Source organism: Schistocerca cancellata, chromosome 5 (genome assembly GCF_023864275.1).
Source record: "Schistocerca cancellata isolate TAMUIC-IGC-003103 chromosome 5, iqSchCanc2.1, whole genome shotgun sequence".
Lineage (NCBI taxonomy): Eukaryota > Metazoa > Arthropoda > Insecta > Orthoptera > Acrididae > Schistocerca > Schistocerca cancellata.
This window is the reverse complement of record NC_064630.1, coordinates 114,771,812-114,787,586: the sequence shown is the minus strand read 5'-3', so window position 1 is coordinate 114,787,586 and position 15,775 is coordinate 114,771,812.

The window sequence follows — 15,775 nt, the reverse complement described above, 5'->3', positions numbered from 1 at the left end:
TTAAAGTGTCATTAATACATAGCTATTACGTTTTATCGATGATAATACAGGTTCAAAAATATATATTTTTTAACTAATGAAGTTTAGACGACAAATGCCATTCCACCTTTCTTTTAAATTTATGACGAGAAACTAACCTAACTAAATTTAAGAAAAAAGGAAGTTTGAAATATACTATGGAAATCCCTGTGCTGTTGAGGGAAAAATGGTAACATCATAAACAAGTCTTTATGTTTTGTGGGTGATAAACATGGCTGAGTACACATCATTGTGTTCTGAGCCATGGCCTTTTTTGAAGTACTCTGTCGTTTTTACATTCTTCTGTATCAATGAATTTTTAAAGGCCATTTGAGATGAATGAGTATGGGACACATTAATCGTACTGCACTTATAGGTCATTCATTTTCTGCAATGTAAACAGTGTTTCAGCAGTATCTTTAAGATCAAATAAGTTATTTGTACTCTGCGTAGGTAGCTTGTTACAGCTCTTAAATATCTGAAGAAAAGTATTTTTATAACTTAGGTGCTCCCACTCAACTTCAATCCTTACCGGTTTCGGTTTTTACGATTACCGTTACTGACACAAAATCTTTACTCCCTAAATTAATATTATTCATACATTCATTAGGATACCGAATGCAATAATGTCTGATAGTGGTACGTGAAATACAGGTACACGTAATTTAGAAAATGTCATAATTTACACAAATATGTTCTGCAAATACTACTCATTTAAAGTTGTCCTTTTTCATGTATGATCCTGTACCCGAGATGAAAAATATTACACAGATATTTTTAATTTCTTCACCACTCAGTTACTTCAGTGAGCTGGTAAACAACTGAGCTAGAGAACTTTTTCCAGGTACTGTGTTGTAAGCAGGAATGCTTTTATTGTTCGACCTTCTGAAAAAACTAATAATCCAAATATGACATTTGCAATAAAACCCACAGGATCAGTTGACCCGTTGATTGAATTCAAGGTATTTTTATCTTTTACTTTACATGTAACCATTTTCGTTACTTTCTCTCATTATTCACTTAAGTGCTGTTTTCCAATACTTGACTCACTGTGCACAGATTCATCTGTATACTTCTCTCCAGATTCAATAATCTCTTTACATAAGTAGAGGGCAAATTACGATTTTCTACTCGATATTGTAACAACCATGGAGGGAAAGTAATCTTCTTTGCCATAGCATTTTAAATAGCGTTTTTGTGTTCGCTGTACTGATATGCTGGAACATAAGTTCTTAGTTCACTGAGTGCTCACATATATTGCAGAGAAGTGTTTTGCCGTCAGTAGAAAATGCGTGATATAACTTTGCCATTTACTGCGTAAAGAAACACCTAATTTCGGCATGTTACTATCTAGGCCTACTTTACGTAAGAGCGTCACAATGAAAGTGAAAGAAAAAGAAATATAAAAGAATAATCAAATAATGTTTTAGCTCCTGCACCCATTATTTCTTTTGAGAGCTTATGATTTGATAGAAGCACAAGTAAACAAAACTGATAATTAAAACTCATACCTTCTGTTAACTCATTTTATGGTTACAGTCATTGTTATTTTTGATAATAAAAGAATAAAAAACGTAAAGAAGGTAAAAAAATAGCTATTATTTCAGCTATTAAATATTTACATAAAACGAATAAAAAGAAAACATAAAACTTCGGCATTTTAAGCACAGAAATGTAAACTGATCAAATTAACATCAAACTGAAAACAGATTGAACTCATTCACGTACAGTGACGAGTACACTCGCCATAGCGTTGTATAATCATAATGCGACTCTGCTGTACCTCGTTCTTTCATGTAATTGCCCTACTGCCATATCGTTATATGACACTAATTGTAAGTTTGTGTTATTGAGGTTGTATACGAGGTTACATACATTTAGTCTGTTTTATGAGCCACAGTGAGCGACAACATCCATGACTCCTACGAAGCAAACTCCGCGAAAACTCGGCTTTTTATCGAAGAAAGGGATTTTAGTGACTTTAATAGTGGTGCAGACTATGACACTGCAATTGATACTTCGTAAAAGGATGAACACAGTAGCGTTTTGGATGAGGGGCAAACTGGAAGTACCGGTACGCAACAAAGCGTGGTGAAGAAAAAACACGCCTGTCGCTATGATAACAATGCGTGTAGCGAGCTGTTCAAAGACAACTCGTTCGGACTGTCACAACTTAACTAAACATCACAAAACAAATGCAACATCCGAAATAGAAGCGACGTTTCTACGGCGTCTGGGACAAAATAAATCGGTAAAATGCAGTTTTTTGAGTCCTTTGTAAGAGCAGCAAACTAACATGCAGGACAAACACTGGTTGCTGATTCAAGCTATGCTAGTTCCCGCGAACCATACGCGACTGGAACAGGAAAAGGGAGGTAATGACAATGGCACGTAAAGTGCCCTCCGCCACACACCGTTGGGTGGCTTGCGGAGTGTAAATGTAGATGCAGATGTAGAACAGTTGAACTGAAGCAATACTGTACACTCCCATTCTCACATCGTAGTTGGGCAAACCGGTTTTGAACATAAGGTGTGTATGTTGGCCATTTATTTGGACAAATATTTGACGATGTACTGCTTCATGTTTTGTAAAGAATTGTGTGAACGTGAAAAACAAAACTATAAGTTAAAAATAATAGCATTCCCCAACAAACCTCCTCTCAGAAAATCGTATATGACTGGGTTAACAAATTAAAATAGCCGTTCTGCCAAAGTTACGGTCTCTGTTTATTAGAATACTCAAGAAATTCTGACACCCATTCTCTTATAGCTTCATCAGATATCCAATGTTTCGATGGATGCTGTTTAAGCGAACCTCGAACACATCGAGTGCCAGTCAGTCACGCCTTCATAGCATGGATGTATCACCGATGTAGAGGAACGTGTGCTTTGGTTTTGGGTGGACATTCGAAGTGCCACCTGAAAGTATTTGGAATCACATTTCCCCTTGCGGATTCCAAGGCGACTCCATACAAGTGGTATTGAGTGGTGTCACAACAGTGATACACTCAAGAAAGCAGCTTTTTATCTCTACCATATGCTGAGAAATTTTACATTACCAAAATTCGGAACGTGTTATGACGTTGATTAGAGTTTTGAAGTACAGTGTGAAAACAAACCAATTCTGTCCGAACAGGCCTTGAAAGCGCAAAGGTACCGACAAACAGCCTTCTCATCTTCAACCAATACGCATAACCAGATGAGCATATGGAAGGGTTTATTGGCAGCACTCGGAGAGTTGTCAGTTTCCGTGATCTGAGCCGCTACTCCTCAATCAAGTAGCGCCTCAACTGGCTTCACAGCGGCTGAGTGCACCTCAACTGCTAAAAACCCTCGGCAGACTCGAACGGTCATCTCTCCAAGCCCGACAACGCTTAATCTATCTTAGACAATATTAAACACTCAGTGTAGTTAAAAACGACAGAAAAATCATTAAACGACGTCGACCGAAGATTTCAAGACAATAATCCTCTAACAACACGTTAAGATGTGGCAACGAAACCCTCGAAAATGGATCACTTGCCATGTTTTATGCAAAGGTTACACTGGTCTCCGATCTCATGCACATATGAGCTTGGATCAAAACAGTATACAGCAATGGAAAACTTAAAAACCCACACAAGTAATAGCAAAACTGGTATGAGCATATTAGCAATGTCAGTCTCTCATAAGAAAATTGTTTTGTACTGGTAGTCCACCGAGCGGTGGCTACTAACTGAAAGTGTCCCTATCGTGTAAATAAATGACATAAACTCACTACACAAAGCGTGATGACAGATAACAGTAATTCCGATTTTGATAGTTTTCTATTTTCATAAACCCTGCAACTACACTGAGAGGTGACAAGCCACTCTCTCACTTTATAAACATAGTCAGATTAGCATCCACATTTTAGGTCATGATCACGGTGTTCACCGGTACTACTTTTGGTATGTGCGGTTTATGACTTCTTTGGATGGAGAAACAGTGGGCAGAATGTTCGTATATCTGCTCGTGTAAGCTGTAGGGAACTTGTATCCGATGGGGCACTGTGGAGGCAACGGGGAAGAGGAAGAGAGATGAACTAGTTATGTAAGTGAATCTGGGAAGCAGCGCTCAGTGGATCATATGTGCAGAGGGACTTTCGGCTAAAGCCCTCTCCCGCTTCTGTTTATGGTCGGCCAGTTCACAAAACATTTTAACTGAAACAGGTGGCAGTCAGTTGTGAAGTTGGGCAGAGAGTGGAAACTGTTTGGAGGAAGCTTTTTAAGAAAAAATGATGTTGACTAATCCATTGTGCAAACAATGGGAAGGTCATAAAACACATTGAATTCTTATGTTTTATATATATATATATATATGACGGTAGTATCTGTTCCCGAAAGAACAGTTACCGTCAATGACCATGCAGCTTTGCTAGAAATGAAATGATAATTAAATGGACACCCTAGCTGCAAGCAGGCGTTGATATACTTCATTGGGGACATGTTGAAAATGTGTGCCCCGACCGGGACTCGATCGGGGATTTCCTGCTTACATGGCAGACGCTCTATCCATCTGATATATATATATATATATATATATATATATATATATATATATATATATATATATATATATATATATATATATATATTATGGGTGTAGTTGTCTGGGAAGCATAGCAGCCTTCTTTCAGAAACTGGAGATGGTCTGGCTGGAAAGATTAGATCTCTCCATAAATGACGGACAGTGTTCTCATCTAATTAGATATTATTCATCAGAATATGGCCATCCTTAACTTGAGAACGACGCCTCCCTAGTTTAAAATCTTCCTTTTCCGGCGAAAAGAAATTTGTAGTCGCTGACTGGCTCCTCTCAGGAAATGTAAAGGGGAGGCTTGCTCATACAGCGTGGAATCCCCGTTTCTGTCTCTGGATTGGCTACCAGACCAACAGATCTGACAAAGGAGAGATTCAGTGGGAAGAGGATAATTAGATTGGTTTGTGTAATGAGGGTTCAAAAGGTTCAAATGGCTCTGAGCACTATGGGACATTACATCTGTGGCCATCAGTCCCCTAGAACTTAGAACTACTTAAACTTAAATAATCTAATGACAACACACACATCCATGCCCGAGGCAGGATTCGAACCTGCGACCGTAGCGGTCGTAATGAGGGGGCAGTTCCGTTTTTGCTAATTCAGCTCCCATACCGAGGCTTGTCGGAATGTGGTTCACATTCACAGGTTGTACTTCTTCTCCATGGATTTTAATCCCTACTCCGAATTTTTCTTTTGTTTCCTTTACTGCTTGCTCAATATACAGATTGAATAACATCAGGGAAAGGCTACAACCCTGTCTCACTCCCTTACCAACCACAGCTTCTCTTTCATGTCCCTCGACTCTTGTAACTGCCCTCTGGTTTCTGTACAAATTGTAAATAGCCTTTCGCTCCCTGTATTTTACCCCTGCAACCTTCAGAATTTGAAAGAGAGTATTCCAGTCAACATTGTCAAAAGCTTTCTCTAAGTCTACAAATGCTAGAAACGTAGGTTTGCCTTTCCTTAATCTATGTTCTAAGATAAGTCGTAGGTTTAGTATTGCCTCACGTGTTCCAATGTTTCTACGGAATCCAAGCTGATCATCCCTGAGATCGGCTTCTACTAGTTTTTCCATTTGTCAGTAAAGAATTCGCGTTAGTATTTTGCAGCCGTGACTTATTAAACTGATAGTTCAGTAATTTTCACATCTGTCAACACCTGCTTTCTTTGGGATTGAAATTATTATATTCTTCTTGAAGTCTGACGGTATTTCGCCTGTCTCATACATCTTGCTCACCAGACGATAGATTTTTGTCGGGACTGGCCTTCCCAAGGCTGTCAGTAGTTCTAATGGAATGTTGTCTACTCCTGGGGCCTTGTTTCGTCTCAGGTCTTTCAGTGCTCTGTCAAACACTTCACGCAATATCGTATCTCCCATTTCATCTTCATCTACATCCTCTTCCATTTCCATAATATTGACCTCAAGTACATCGCCCTTGTATAGACCCTCTATATACTAGTTCCATCTTTCTGCTATCCCTTCTTGGCTTAGAACTGGTTTTTCATCTGAGTTCTTGATATTTATACAAACGGTTCTGTTTTCTCCAAAGGTCTCTTTAATTTTCCTGTAGGCAGTATCTATCTTGCCCCTAGAGAGATAAGCCTCTACATTCTTACATTTGTCCTCTAGCCTTTCCTCCTTAATCATTTAGCACTTCCTGTCGATCTCATTTCTGAGACGTTTGTATTCCTTTTTGCCAGCTTCATTTACTGTATTTTTATATTTTCTCCTTTCATCAATTAAATTCAATATTTCTTCTGTTACCAAAGGATTTCTACTAGCCCTCGTCTTTTTACCTACTTGATCCTCTACTGCCTCCCCTATTTCATCCCTCAAAGCTACCCATTCTTCTTCTACTGCATTTCATTCCCCCAGTCTTGTCAATTGTTCCCGTATGTTCTCCCTGAAACTCTGTACAACCTCAGGTTTAGTCAGTTTATCCAGGTCCCATCTCCTTAAATTCACCCTTTTTTGCAGTTTCCTCTGTTTTACTCTACCGTTCATAACCAATAGCTTGTGGGCAGAGTCCACACCTGCCCTGGAAATGTCTTACAATTTAAAATCTGTTATGTTATGCTTTGTGCAAAATTCTACTCGGCGGCTTCCTCTTTCATTTCCTACCCCCAATCCATATTCACCTACTAAGTTTCCTTCTCACCCTTTTCCCACGCCCGCACCTCGTGGTCGTGCGGTAGCGTTCTCGCTTCCCACGCCCAGGTTCCCGGGTTCGATTCCCGGCGGTGTTAGGGATTTTCTCTGCCTCGTGATGGCTGGGTGTTGTGTGCTGTCCTTAGGTTAGTTAGGTTTAAGTAGTTCTAAGTTCTAGGGGACTGATGACCGTAGCAGTTAATTCCCATAGTGCTCAGAGCCATTTGAACCATTTGAACCTTTTCCCACTATCGAATTCCAGTCACCCATGACTATTAAATTTCCGTCTCCCTTCACTATCTGAATAATTTCTTTTATCTCATCATACATTTCATCAATTTCTTCGTCATCTGCAGAGCTAGTTGGCATATAAACTTGTACTACTGTGGTGGGCATCGTATCTATCTTGGCCGCAATAATGCGTTCACTATGCTGTTTGTAGTAGCTTACCCGCACTCTTCTTTTCTTATTAATTATTAAATCCACTCCTGCATTACCCCTGTTTGATTTAGTATTTATAACCCTGTATTCACCAGACCAAAAGTCTTGTTCCTTCTGCCACCGAACTTCACTAATTCCCTATATATATAACTTTAACTTATCCATTTCCCTTTTTAAATTTTCTTACCTACCTGCCCGATTAAGGGATCCGACATTCCACGCTCCGATTCGTAGAACGCCAGTTTTCTTTCTCCTAATAACTACGTCCGCTTGACTAGTCCCCACCCGGATATCCGAATGGGGGACTATTTTACCTTCGGTATATTTTACCCAACAGAACGCTATCATCATTTAACCAGCTGTATCAGTTATTGATATATCGGTAGGAACTTTGCTTTTACAGGTGAAGTATTTGTCGTTAGTATGGTAGTTCTGAAAGAGACGAATTCATCGGCATTTCTTATTACTAATTTCGGAGCAGCTACAATATTCAAAACAGGAATTTTGTGTTTTGAACACGAAATCTGCTGGCGGCTCATACGGACGTTTGTAATGTCCTATCCAAATAAGGAATTATGCCGTGCTGGATAAGAAGGAAACAGTATAATCCACTGGCACGTTACCCTTATAAAAGGCACACAAAGGAAATATAGCATTAATATCCTCTGAATCGTGTACGTGTCTCGAGTGTGCAGTTAGTTTTGAAGCCAGTTGTAATGTTGTTCAGTCAGGATTTTCTGGTGAATTATATGTGTCACAAAGGCATTTACAATATCTTTACTGGTTTTTTTTTCTTTATTGTGATTTTTATCACCTTACACAACGCGGGCTGTCAGCAGCAGAGTACGCCGCTCTTCAGCTTTGAGTTTTACAATAAGTAATACATAGAAGGGGCACAGAGAATACAATCAAAACGGCGGGCAAAAAAATGTAGACACTAAAAAACAAAACAAAAAAACATAGAGCCGTTCACGCTGGACGAGAAAACGTCACTGACACTATTTGACACGGCGCACATAACATGGATGATGGCGACAGTACACGTGAACAGTGGCGGCGCGATGGCGAACAAACACTAAACACAAACGAAGGCACACACACGAGACACTGATGGCGATGACCTCCGGCGCGCGAATGTTCATTGTGCGTGTGCGAGTCCGGGGACCTGCCAAGAGAGGGGGAGGAAGAAGGGGAGCGGGAGAGCGAGAGGGGAGAGCAGAGATGCCATGGGCAGGGGAGATATGGGGAGAGAGGAAGGGGCAGGGGAAGCCTGGGGGAAGAGGGGTGGAGGAAGAGGACGGGGGAAAAGGAAAGAGAAGGGAAGGGAAGGGAGGGAGGGTGCCTAAAGGAAAGGACACCGGAAGTGGGGGGGGGTGGCAGGGTCGTAGTTGATATGAGGGCTAGATGGAGGAGAGGAGGACATCATAAGGGAGGGGGAGCTGGCGGAAGCCACCTTGGGAGAGGGTAAGGAGGGTGGAAAGATGGAGACCGGGACGGACGTGGGAATACAGGTGCGGCAACGGGCAGGGGTGGGAGAGGATGAGTGAGACAAGCGGATGAGGAGGATCGAGTTTGCGGGAGGTGTACAGGATCCTTTCAAGGAAAAGGAGGAGGTGGGGGAAGGGGATGATATCATACAGGATCCGCGTGGGGGAGGGGAGACAGATGGGATGGGCGAGGCGGAGAGCATGGCGTTCAAGTATTTGTAGGGATTTATAAAAGGTAGGGGGGGCGGAGATCCAGGCCGGATGGGCGTAACAAAACATAGGGCGGATGAGGGATTTATAGGTGTGGAGGATGGTGGAGGGGTCCAGACCCCACGTACAGCCGGAAAGGAGCTTGAGGAGACGGAGTCAGGAGCGTGCCTTGGCTTGGATTGTCCGGAGATGGGGAGTCCAGGAGAGGCGACGGTCGAGGGTGACACCAAGGTATTTAAGGGTGGGAGTGAGAGCCTGAAACGAATGTTTGAACAACGTCTACCTCATACAGTGGACACGCTACACACATGCATTGTGCTTTGAACGTAAGGCACTAAAATTAAGACACATACATCATCAAGGAGGTGGAAGGAAGGGGTGGTTTTGCCTACAATGATCGCCTGGGTTTTGGTGGGATTAACCTTGAGCAACCACTTGTTGCACCAAGCAGTGAACCGGTCAAGATGGGATTGGGGAAGGTGTTGGGAGCGCTGCAGGGTGGGGGCAAGGGCAAGGAAGGCGGTGTCATCGGCAAACTGGAGAAGGTGGACGGGGGATGACGGCGGCAGCATGTCCACTGTGTACAAAAGGTACGGAAGGGGGGAGGAGGACGGAGCCTTGGGGCACACCGGCAGAGGAGGAAAAGGTGTAGGAATCTGTGTTATGGATGGTGACATAGGAAGGACGGCGGGAGAGAAAGGAGCCGATCAGACAGACATAGTTAATGGGAAGGGCGAAGGTTTGGAGCTTCAAGAGGAGACCGTACGTGGTCATAAGCTCGTTCGAGGTCCTGGGAGAGGAAGATTACGGAGCGACGGGAATTAAGCTGGTCGGAAAGGAGATGAGTGAGGTGAAGGAGAAGGTCATCGGAAGAGAAGGACGGCCGAAAGCCACATTGGGTAACAGGAAGGAGGTGGGGGGCCTTGCGGCACTCAGATGTCAGGTGCGCATTATACCGCAAGCACCTTTGGCAGTGGAGGGATTGAGGAGGGGAACGGGAGGGGTCTACTTTATAATGTTGGTTAAAAACGAGGGCACCCTCCTTCAGGAGAAGGTCTATGGAGGGGGCGTGACTGGAAAAGACTCGCATAATGCGGGTGGGGCCGGCAGCGTTGTGGATGCGACGAACCACACGCACCTCCAGATGGAGATGGGCTTGAAGCTCCGCCAACACCTCCTCGTCCGTGATCGTCGGACTAAGCCGAGTGATCACGGCAGTGAGGGTCGGCAGGCGATGCGGGGGTTGGGGATGGCGGGAGGGAGGCAGGGAAGGAGCAGGGATGAGGGAGGCATGAGGGCCAAAATGGGTGACAGGGATACGGGAAAGGAGGTCTGTGTGGAGGGTAGGGCTGGGGGAGGAGATGAGCACCGAATCACGGCGAGGAGTGAGGAGGGAGATGGGGGCACCAGGAAAATTCTGGCGAAGGAAGAGGGTGAGGTTCAGGGCTTCAAGAAGGGAGGGATCAGGACGGGAGAGGAGGTAGCGGTAGGAGGAGGGGGTAGAGGAGGAGGAGGAGGAGGGGGCAGGGAGAGGTGGTGAGACATCCATGGCATCATGGGTGGGGGAAGGGGGACGAGGAGGAGCCTTTTTGGGAGTAGAGGAGGCAGGGGTGCCACTAGGGCGCTTGACGGCGGCGGAGGAGGTGTGGGGGATGGGAACAACTGGAATGTGGCGGGAAGTGGCAGGTCCCGGTGCTGGAGTCGGCGCCGGAGAGGTGAGGGCGATGGCGAAGGCGACGGTGAAGATGATGACGATGAAGGCGAAGGGGAGAGTGGGGCGTGGGCCGTAGCCCGCCGGGTGACCACCCTGGCTGGGGCCGCAGAATCGGAAGGAGCTGAGGGAGGGAGTGGAGGGAAGGGATCACAGGAGGCGCGGGAGGGAGGAGCCAGGGATGGGGTGACAAATAGGGAGATGATAGAGTGAGGAGTGGGAGGATGGACTGAGGAGGGACTGAAGCGCCACACCACGTGATAGTGGTGGCAGCAGCAGAGGGGGAGGTGTATATGATGGCAGTGGTGGTGGCTGTAGAAGAGGTGGTGGGGATTGACATTATGATAAGGGGAAAAAAAACACAGTACTAGACAAAGGAGCAAACGAGAGACGGGCAGGGCGACGAGAGACACAGAGGAGAAAGGGACGGAGAATGACGAAGGAGACTGGGGCCGAAGCCCCACTCTGCTGCCGCTGGCGAGGGAGGGGTGGGGAGCGACCCGGCTGGCTGGCCGGTGGGGACGCCTCTGCTGTTGCTGCTGCTGGCGTATGGTGGGGGCAGCTAGGACCACTGCTGGCCGCTGGCTGCGACCGCTGGTGGCTGCGACCACTGACGGGGACTGCTGCTGGCCGCTGGCTGCTGGCTGCTGGCTGCTGGCTGGGGCCGGTGCCGGTGCTGGCGAGGACCGTTGCGTGTTGCTGGCGGGGACGCTGCTGGCTGCTGGCGTGGACTGCTGCTGGCTGCTGGCGAGGACCGCTGCTGGCAGGGACCGCTGCTGGCGGGGACCGCTGCTGGCTGGACTGCTGCACGCCGGCGGGCTGGCTGGCTGGCTGGCTGGCTGGCTGGAACCTGCAACACCTATCGCTTCGATTGGTACCGGAAATGCACAATCGAAGGGCGGTATTCAACTGAATTACCGCCGGAGATGTATCTTTACGGAAATACGGAAATATTTTAGAGAGATGGATGGATCGCCACACACACACACACACACACACACACACACACACACACGTGCGCGCGCAAAACATTTTATATATGTTATTCCGGATTTGCTTTTCGGGTACGCCCTCATATATATACAGGGTGGTCGATTGATCGTGACCGGGCCAAATATCTGACGAAATAAGCGTCAAACGAAAAAACTACGAAGAACGAAACTTGTCTAGCTTGAAGGGGGAAACCAGATGGCGGTATGGTTGGCCCGCTAGATGGCGCTGCCATAGGTCAAATGGATATCAACTGCGTTTTTTAAAATAGTAACCCCCATTTTTTATTACATATTCGTGTAGTACGTTAATAAATATGAATATTTTAGCTGCACTACTTTTTTCGCTTTGTGATAGATGGCGCTGTAATAGTCACAAACACATGGCTCACAATTTTAGACTAACAGTTGGTAACAGGTAGGTTTTTTAAAATTAAAATACAGAACGTAAGTACGTTTGAACATTTTATTTCGGTTGTTCCAATGTGATACATGTATCTTTGTAAACTTATCATTTTTGAAAACGCATGCTGTTACAGCGTGATTACCTGTAAATACCACATTAATTCAATAAATTCTCAAAATTATGTCCGTCAACCTAAATACAATTGCAATACGTGTAACGACATTCCTCTCAACAGAGAGTGGTTCGCCTTCCGTAATGTTCGCACATGCATTGACAATGCGCTGACGCATGTTGTGGATCACGATAGTAAATATCCTTCACCCTTCCCCACAGAAAGAAATCCGGGGACGTAAGATCCGGTGAACGCACAGGTCAAGGAATGGTGCTTCGACGACCAATCCACCTGCCATGAAATATGCTATTCAATACCGTTTCAACTGCACACTAGCCATGTACCGGACATCCACCATGTTGGAAGTACATCGCCACTCTGTCACGCAGAGAAACATCTTGTAGTAACATCGGTAGAACCTTACGTAGGAAATCAGCATACATTGCACCATTTAGATTGCCATCGATGGAATGGGGGCCAATTATCCTTCCTCCTATAATGCCGCACCATACATTAACCCGCCAGGTCCGCTGGTGTTCCACTTGTCGCAGTCATCGTGGATTTTCCGTTGGCCAATAGAGCATATTATGCCGGTTTACGTTAGCGCTGTTGGTGAATGACGCTTCGTCGCTAAATAGAACGCATGCAAAAAATCGGTCTTCGTTCCGTAATTTCTCTTGTGCCCAGTGACAAAGCCGCACACGACGTTCAGAGTCGTCGCCATGCAATTCCTGGTGCATAGAAATATGGTACGTGTGCAATCGATGTTGATGTAGCATTCTCAACATCGATGTTTTTGAGATTCCCGATTCTCGGGCCATTTTTTCTGCTACTGATGTGCGGATTAGCCGCGACAGCAACTAAAACACCAACTTGGGCATCAACATTTGTTGCAGGTCGTGGTTGACGTTTCACATGTGGCTGAACACTTCCTGTTTCCTTAAATAACGTTAACTATCCGGCGAACGGTCCGGACACTAGGATGATGTCGTCCAGGATACCTAGCAGCATACATATTACACGCTCGTTGGGCATTTTGATCACAATACCCATACATCAACACGATATCGGCCTTTGCCGCAATTGGTAAACGGTCCATTTTAACACGGATAATGTATCACGAAGCAAATAACGTCCGCACTGGCGGAATGTTACGTGATCGCACGTACTTAAACGTTTGTGGCTATAACAGCGCCATCCATGACAAAGCGAAAAAAGTGGTCCTACTAAGACATTCATATTTCTTTACGTACTTCACGAATATGTAATAAAAATGGGGGTTCCTATTCTAAAAAGCGCAACTGATATCCGTTTGACCAATGGCAGCGCCATCTAGCGGGCCAACCATAGCGCCATCTGGTTTCCCCCTTCAAGCTAGACGAGTTTCGTGCTTTGTAGTTTTTTAGTTTTTTCGTTTGATGCTTATTTAGTGAGATATTTGGCCAGGTCACTATATATATATATCCGAAAAGTTACAAAACAACCCTATGCACTTGAAATTACTAATCCATTACGATTGATACTCTTGTCCCATAGGTGCTTCCACGGTTCGGAACATATTTTGTAGTCATCTTTAGAAATGACTGACAGTTCCTACCTCCCTTTTTCTTAGCTTCTTCAGTCTTTTCGAATCGCTTCCTTTCATACTCTTAAATAAGAAAATTTCGCACGGAGCCAGTTAAGGCGAGTAAGGTTCGTGGGGCAGCGGAACCACAGCATTTTTAGCCAAAAACTGTGTGACACAGATGGCTGTGCGTGCAAATGCGTAAGCTGGTTGCGGTTTGTATTGCAGAAATGAACAGCTTGAAGAAAGAAATAACTGCATCACCTACCACACTCCGCGGACTTAATCCCTTGTGATTTCAGATTTCTTCCTAAATTGAAGGAAGCGATTCAAGGCATTTGCTTTGAAACTGTAATAGAGATCCGTCGGGAAATAGACCGCTCCACCGGAACTATCAACAGAACTGGCACTGCTAAGGGTATCCCACGACTTCCATTTCGCTGGCAAAAGGTTATTTACAATACTGGTGACTAAATGACAGGAAAACATGGAAACATGTATCTACTTTGGATAGTTTGTAAATAAATAATTTCCACTAAGAAACTTCCAATCCTCGTAAAACGAAAACTCATATTGTTCTTTTTCAGATCGGAGAAGTACCAACATGTATCTGTGCTTGCCTTCCTTAAGAAAAATTTATTCTGATTTCATCGGTAAAGTAGAAATACAGAAAACCCTGTAGGTTAAAACCCAAAAGTCAACAGAAATACGTACTTGTAACTCAGTCAGTCTCTGTCTGAAGTCCGGATCCAATAGGACGAGAAATTAGTACTTCATTTCTTTGCGTAAAGTCTAGGGTCGTGCGGATGTTCTCTGGAATATTATTTCATTATACTGAGGGGCTCGCCACAGGAGACGAATCCATACCATGTAAGACAGTGCTTGCCAGTGTTTCTGGGACCATTAAGCTGAATGTAAAAAGCCAGCTGTTTCAGCGCCCCCCCCCCCCCCCCCTCCGCAATCTTTATCATCATTACTTGCTAAAAAAAAATTTCAGAATGGAAAAGAGTTTTCTTTAAACACTTTTATGTTTAAAATTACAATATATAAACGGTACCTAATTTTTTAGTTCTTTATTAATCCACGAGCATATGACTCACCAAAATTCTGCCTACTTCTAACAGCTTTTTGCAGTAGGATGACGCAGTAATTTTCAGTGCATAGCTTGTGCTACCTACAATTCCTTCTCAAGAAAGAAAGATAATTGTCCAGATTGACGATCGCCACATGTTACAAAAGTTTCCTCCTCTGCACGACCCCTCTCCCTAGCGATGCTTGCTAAACCTGCACCTTGCACCCACTTTTAAAATTAACCAAATTAAAATGATTGCACTATATTAACGGTTTGTAAATCACTTGATTGCGGGACTCCTTACTTCTCAATTAGCAAAACTTGGAAGACTTCAGACTGCCAATCCTTTGCATATGAAGAATGCCAGTGACAATGTTAATAAATAATAATATTACGCAGGCCCCATATGAATGTAGTAGCTATTAATTTACTGTTGATATGTGCTGTCAATCAGTTCATTTATCTGTTTTGAATTGATTAATGAAGGTATTTCTGGTCCACTTGGGTACAACTTACCATTTGGAGAAGCCATTTTCGTAAGATATGTAGGCCTAGGTGACGTATGTGTCTCAATTTTAGTGCCTTACGTACAAAGCACAATGCATGTGTATAGCGTGTGCACTGTATGAGGTATACGTTGTTCAAACATTCGTTTCTGGCTCTGTAGCCTCCAACAAACTTTGCCACCTGCTGATGCTAGAATGTAACATATGTATAATTGGTAACGTATGTAATCAGTATTAAAGTATTATGAAATAGTGATTATAGTAATGATCTTTTAGAAGAAATTTAGTTTCATGATATACAGAACCGAACCTTACTATTTCCTACCCCTCAGCAAAATTCATTTTAACCCACAGCTACGAGTTAACTCCATGTTTGGAACCACTGATGTAAAATCAAGCTGCGTGGCCACCGCCGACGTTAACAAATTAAATACTGTTTAGTCGGTGAAAATGCAAAAAGGACAAGTCATTTTGTGTTATTTTTAGCTCTCGCAGTATTCACATTAGCTGAGACCGTACGTAATAGCATGGAACACGCATGGGAGTCAGC